Source organism: Muntiacus reevesi, chromosome 5 (genome assembly GCF_963930625.1).
Source record: "Muntiacus reevesi chromosome 5, mMunRee1.1, whole genome shotgun sequence".
Classification (NCBI taxonomy): domain Eukaryota; kingdom Metazoa; phylum Chordata; class Mammalia; order Artiodactyla; family Cervidae; genus Muntiacus; species Muntiacus reevesi.
Window position 1 is genome coordinate 52,473,383 of NC_089253.1, and position 6,000 is coordinate 52,479,382.

Here is a 6,000-nt window from a genome sequence, read left to right on the forward strand (position 1 = left end):
TAGAGATGCTTTACATTGTTGTGTAGATCTCTATTGTACAGCAAATGAATCAGTTATGCATATACATGTATCTCCTCTTTTTCGTATTTCTTGCACATGTAGGTCACTACAGAATGTTCAGTAAAACTCCCTGTGCAATACAGAAGGTTCCCACTAGTTATCTATTTTAAAAATAGTATCAGTAGTGTATATATGTCAATCCCAATCTTCCAGTTCATCCATCTCCCCTTGCCTTCTTGGTATCCATGCATTTGTTGTCTACATCTGTGTCTCTATTTCTGCTTCATAAATAAGATCATCTATAGCAATTTTTTCAGGTTCCACATATATGTGTTAATATACAGTATTTGTTTTCCTCTGTCTGACTTACTTCACTCTGTATAACAGTCTATAATAAGTCCATCCACATCTCTAAAAGTGACTCAGTTTCATTCCTTTTTATGGCTGGGTAATATTCCATTACCCATACACACATATATACACACACATATGTATTCTTTGGCAATGCCAAAAAATGTTCAAACTACTGCACAGTTGCACTCATTCCACACACTAGCAAAGTAATGCTCAAAATTCTCCAAGTCAGGCTTCAACAGTACATGAACCATGAACTTTCAGATGTTCAAGCTGGATTTAGAAAAGGCAGAGGAACCAGAGATCAAATTCCCAACATCTGTTGGATCTTTGAAAAAGCAAGAGAGTTCCCAAAAAGCATCTACTTCTGCTTTATTGACTATGCCAAAGCCTTTGACTGTGTGGATCACAACAAACTGTGGAAAATTCTTCAAGAGATGGGAATATCAGACCACCTCACCTGCCTCCTGAGAAATCTGTATGCAGGTCAAGAAGCAGCAGTTAGAATTGGACATGGAATAACAGACTGGTTCCAAACTGGTAAAGGAGTACGTCAAGGCTGTATATTGTCACCCTGCTTATTTAACTTATATGCAGAGTACATCATGCAAAATGCTGGGCTGGAAGAAGCACAGGCTGGAATCAAGATTGCTGGGAAAAATATGAATAATCTCAGATATGCAGATGACACCACCCTTATGTCAGAAAGTAGAAAAGAACTAAAGAGCCTCTTGGTGAAAGTGAAAGAAGAGAGTGAAAAAGTTGTCTTAAAAGTCAGCATTAAAAAAACTAAGATCATGGCATCTGGCCCCATCACTTATGGCAAATAGTTGGGGAAACAGTGAAAACAGTGACAGACTTTATTTTCTTGGGCTTCAAAATCACTGCAGATGGTAACTGCAGCCATGAAATTAAAAGATGCTTGCTCCTTGGAAGAAAAGCTATGATAACCTAGACAGCATATTAAAAAGCAAAGACATTACTTTGCCAACAAAGGTCCATCTAGTCAAAGTTATGGTTTTTCCAGTGGTCACGTATGGATGTTAGAGTTGGGTTGTAAGGAAAGCTGGGTGCCAGTGAACTGATGCTTTGAACTGTGGTGTTGGAGAAGACTCTTGAGAGTCCCTTGGACTGAAAGGAGATCCAACCAGTCAATCTTAAAGGAGATCAGTACTGAATATTCATTGATGCTGAAGCTGAAACTCCAATACTTTGGGCCACCTGATGGGAAGAACTAACTCATTGGAAAACACCCTGATGCTGGGAAAGATTGAAGGCAGGAGGAGAAGAGGATGACAGAGGATAAGATGGTTGGGTGGCATCACTGACTCAATGGACATGAGTTTGAGCAAGATCCAGGAGTTGGTGATGGACAGGGAAGCCTGGCATGCTGCAGTCCATGAGGTCGCAAAGAGAGTCAGACACGACTGAGTTACTGAACTGAACTGACATATATATATATATACATATGTACACATATATATGTATACATATATATAATTACATCTTCTTTATCCACTTTTTGTTGATGGACATTTAGATTGCTTCCATGTCTTGGCTATTGTAAATAATGCTACAATGAACACTGGGGTGCATGTCTTTTTGAATTATGTTTTTCTCTGGGTATATGGCCAGTAGTGGGATTCCTGGGTCATGTGGTAGTTTTCAGTTTTTTAAGGAATGTCCAAATTGTCCTCCAGAGTGGCTGTATCAATTTACGTTCCCACCATCAGTGCAAGAGGGTTCGTTCTTCTTCACACCCTCTCCAGTGATTTATTGTTTGTCGATTTTGTGATGATAGCCATTCTGACCAGTATGAAATGATATCTCACTGTAGTTTTCATTTGCATTTCTCTAATCATTAGTGATGTTAAGCATTTTTTCATGTGTTTGTTGGCCATCTTTATGTTTTCTTTGGAGAAACGTCCATTTAGATCTTCTGGCCATTTTCTGATTGGTTTGTTTGTTTGTTTTGCTATTGAGCTGCATGAGCTGCTTGTATATTTTGGAGATTGATCCTTTGTCAGTTACCTCATTTGCAAATATTTTCTCCCATTCTGAGGGCTGTCTTTTCATCGTGTTTATGGTTTCCTTTGTTGTGCAAAAGCTTTTAAGTTTAATTAGGTCCCATTTGTTTATTTTTGTTTTCATTCTCATTACTCTAGGAGACGTGTCAAAAAAAGATCTTGCTGTAATTTATGTCAAAGAGTGTTCTGTCTATGTTTTCCTGTAAGAGTTTTAAAGAGTCTGGCCTTACATTTAGATCTTTAGTCCATTCTTAGTTTTTATTTGTGTTTGGTATTAGGGGGTGTTCTAATTTCATTCTTTTACATGTAGCTGTCCAGTTTTCCCAGCACCATTTATTAAAGAGACTCTCTTTACTCCACTGTGTATTCTGTCCTCCTTTGTCATCATTAGGTGACCATAAGTGGATGTGTTTACCTCTAGGTTTCTGTCCTGTTCCATTGATTTGTACTTCTGTTTTTATGCCAGTACTGTGTACTGCCTTGATGACTGTAGCCTGTAGAATAGCCTTAAATTAGGGAGCCTGCTTCCTCCAGCTGTTTTTTTTTTTCTTCTTAAGATTGCTTTTGTTATTTGGGGTCTTTTGTGTTTCCATACAAATTGTGAAATGTTTTGTTCTAGTTCTGTGAAAAATGCTGTTGGTAATTTGATAGGGATTGCATTGAATCTGTAGATTGCTTTGGGTAGTCATTTTCACAATATTGATTCTTCCAATCCAAGAACATGGTATATCTCTTCATCTATTTGTGTCATCATTGATTTCTTTCATCAGTGTCATAGTTTTCTTCATATAGGTCTTTTACCTCTTATGTTTTTACCTAGGTTCATTCCTAGGTATTTTATTCTTTTTGTTGCAGTGATAATTGGGATAGTTTCCTTGATTTCTCTTTCTGATCTTTCATTGTTAGTGTATAAGAATGCAGGAGATTTCTGCGTATTGATTTTGTATCCTGTGATTTTACTAAATTCATTGATTAGCTCCAGTAGTTTGCTGGTGGCATCTTTAGGATTTTCTACGTTTAGTATCATGTTATCTGCAAACAGTGGCAATTTTACTTCTTTGCCAATTTGGATTCCTATTATCTCTTTTTCTTCTCTGACTGCCATGCTAGGACTTCTAAGACTGTGTTGAATAATAGTGGTGAGAGTAGGCACTCTTGTCTTGTTCCTGATCTTAGAGGAAATGATTTCAGTTTTTCACCATTGCATACACAATTTTTAAAAATTCATATTTTGATGGACATATAAGTTGCTTCCTTATCTTGGCTATTGTAAATGGTGCTGCAATGAACATAGGAGTACTAACATCTCTTTGAGATTCTGATTTCAATTCTCTTGGATAATACTCCAGAAGTGGGATCATTGGATCATATGATAGTTCTATTTTTAATCTTTTGAGGAAACTCCATGCTGTTTTCCATAATGGCTGCAGCATTTGCATTCCTACCAACAGTGTGCAAGGGTTTCAGTCTCTCCACATCCTCACTAACACCTGTTGTTTCTCTCTCTCTCTCTCTCTCTCTCTTTTTAAAAATAATAGCCATCCTGACAAATGCAAAGTGATACCTCATTGTGGTTTTGATTTGTATTTCCCTAATGATTAGAGTTATATATATATATATATTTTTTGCCATCTGTATGTCTTCTTTGGAGAAAAATCTATTCAACTCCTTAGCCAATTTTCAAAATATATCCTTAGGTCTTTGTTTTTGTTAGTAGAATTTTCGCACTTTTTTGCCTTTCTTTTTTACATTTTTATTGAAGTAAAGTTGATTTAGAGTGTTGTGTTAGTTTTAGGTATACAGCAGAGTGAATCAGTTATATGCACACATATGTCCACTCTTTTTTAGATTTGTTTCCCATATAAACCATTGCAGAGTATTGAGGAGAGTTTCTTGTGCTATACAGTAAGCTCTTATTAACTAGCTATCTTATGTATAGTAGAGTGTAAATGGATCTTGAGCATTATTAATATTTCCTCTTACATACATTCCTCTGCAGCCCCTCTCTTTTATTTTTAAGATTTTTAAAATTTATTTTAATTGGAAAGTAATTGTTTTACAATGTTGTGTTGGTTCCTGCTGTACAACAACTCAAATTAGCCATAATTATATATTATATTCACTCCCTCTTGAACCTCCCTTCCCCCTCCATCTCCCTTCTCTAGTTTGTCACAGCAGCAGGCTGGACTGCCTGTGTTATATAGCAGCTTCCCACTAGCTATCTATTTTACACATGATAGTGTAGACCCTCCCTTTTAAAAAATCAGTCACCACATCCTATTGATCTTTCCTTCAAAGATACTTCTTCCACTCATCCTTTACACTTTGTATCCAGTGCTGCTTTCATTACTCACTCCTGGATCATCTTCAAAAACCTGTTTATTGGTCTCTCTGATTTTAGTTTTTTAAAATCTTCAATGCATCCTATATAGCCAGCCAGGTTGATTGTTCTAAAACCTCATTCAGTTCAGTTGCTCAGTCGTGTCTGACTCTTTACAACCCCATGGACTACAGCACGTCAGGCCTCCCTGTCCATCACCAACTCCCGGAGCTTGCTCAAACTTATGTCCATAGAATCAGTGATGCCATCCAACCATCTCATCCTCTGTCATCCCCTTCTCCTCCTGCCTTTAGTCAGGGTCTTTTCCTGTGAGGCAGTTCTTCGCATCAGGTGGCCAAAGTAGTGGAACTTCGGCTTCAACATCAGCCCTTTCAGTGAATATTCAGGGTTGATTTCCTTTAGGATTGACTGGTTTAATCTCCTTGCTGTCCAAGGGACTCTCAAGAATCTTCTCCAACACCACAGTTCAAAGGCATCTATTCGTCGGCACTCAGCTTTCTTTATGGTCCAACTCTCACATCCATACATGACTACTGGAAAAACCATAGCTTTGACTGCTGCTGCTGCTGCTAAGTCACTTCAGTCGAGTCAGACTCTGTGCGACCCCATAGACGGCAGCCCAACAGGCTCCCCCATCCCTGGGATTCTCCAGGCAAAAGTCCTGGAGTGGGGTGCCATTGCCTTCTCCTATAGCTTTGACTAGATGGACTCCTATAGCTTTGACTACTTTGTTGGCAAAGTAGTGTCTCTGCTTTTTAATATGCTTTCTAGGTTTGTCATAGCTTTTCTTCCAAGGAGCTTTTAATTTCATGGCATCTGCAGTGATTTTGGAGCCCAAGAAAATAAAGTCTGTCACTGTTTCCATTGTTTCCCCATCTATTTACCATGATAGGACTGGGTGCCGTGATCTTCATTTTTTGAATGTTGAGTTTTAAGCCAGCTTTTTCACTCTTCTCTTTCACTTTCATCAAGAGGCTTTTTAGTTCTTCTTCACTTTCTGACATAAGGGTGGTGTCATCTGCATATCTGAGGTTATTGATATTTTTCCCAGCAATCTTGACTGCAGTTTGTGCTTCATCCAGCCCAGCATTTCGCCTGATATACTCTGCATAGAAGTTAAATAAGCAGGGTGACAATATACAGTTTTGACATACTCCTTTCTCAATTTGGAACCAGTCTGTTGTTTCATGTCCAGTTCTAACTGTTGCTTCTTGACCTGCATACAGATTTCTCAGGAGGCAGGTGAGGTGGTCTGGTATTCACATTTCTTGAAAAATT